We start from the raw sequence: 1,267 nt of genomic DNA, 5'->3' as shown, positions 1-1,267 counted from the left end.
ACAGAGAGAAACACAGACACACACACACAGAGAAACACACAGACACACACACACACACACAGAAACACACACACACACACACACAGAGAAACACACAGAAACACACACACACACACACACAGACACACACACACAGATACACACAGAAACACACACACACACACACACAGACACACACAGAAACACACACACAGAGAAACACACAGATACACACAGAAACACACACACACACACACACACACACAGAGAGAGAAACACACAGACACACACACAGAGAGACACACACACACACACACACACACACACACACACACACACACACACACACACAGAGAGAGAAACACACAGACACACACACAGAGAGACAGACACACACACACACACACACACACACACACAGAGAGAGAAACACACAGACACACACACACACAGAGAGAAACACAGAGAAACACACACACACACACAGAAACACACACACACACACACAGAGAAACACAGACACACACACAGAGAAACACACAGACACACACAGAAACACACACACACACACACAGAGAAACACACAGACACACACACACAGAGAGACACACACACACACACACACACACACACACACACACACACACACAGAGAGAGAAACACACAGACACACACACACACAGAGAGAAACACAGAGAAACACACAGACACACACACACACACAGAAACACACACACACACACACACACACAGAAACACACACACACACACAGAGAGAAACACACAGACACACACACACACAGAGAAACACAGACACACACACACAGAGAAACACACAGACACACACACACACAGAAACACACAGATACACACAGAAACACACACACACACACACACACACACAGACACACACAGAAACACACACACAGAGAAACACACAGATACACACAGACACAAACACATACACACACACACACACACAGAGAAACACACACACACACACACACACAGAAACACACACACACACACACACACACACACACACACACACACAGAGAAACACACGGACACACAGAAACACACACACACAAGCAGAGAGAAACACACACACACACACACACACAGAAACACACACACACACACACACACAAACACACACACACACAGAGAAACACACACACACACACACAGAGAAACACACACACACACACACACACACACACACACACACAGAGAAACACACCACACACACCATCACTCTAAGACCTGCAGCTCCTGCTCTGAGACT

The sequence above is a fragment of the Embiotoca jacksoni genome, unplaced genomic scaffold, assembly GCF_022577435.1.
Source record: "Embiotoca jacksoni isolate LCO1_2020_lvr unplaced genomic scaffold, fEmbJac1.0.p SCAF_141, whole genome shotgun sequence".
Lineage (NCBI taxonomy): Eukaryota > Metazoa > Chordata > Actinopteri > Embiotocidae > Embiotoca > Embiotoca jacksoni.
Note: the sequence above shows the minus strand (reverse complement) of the source record.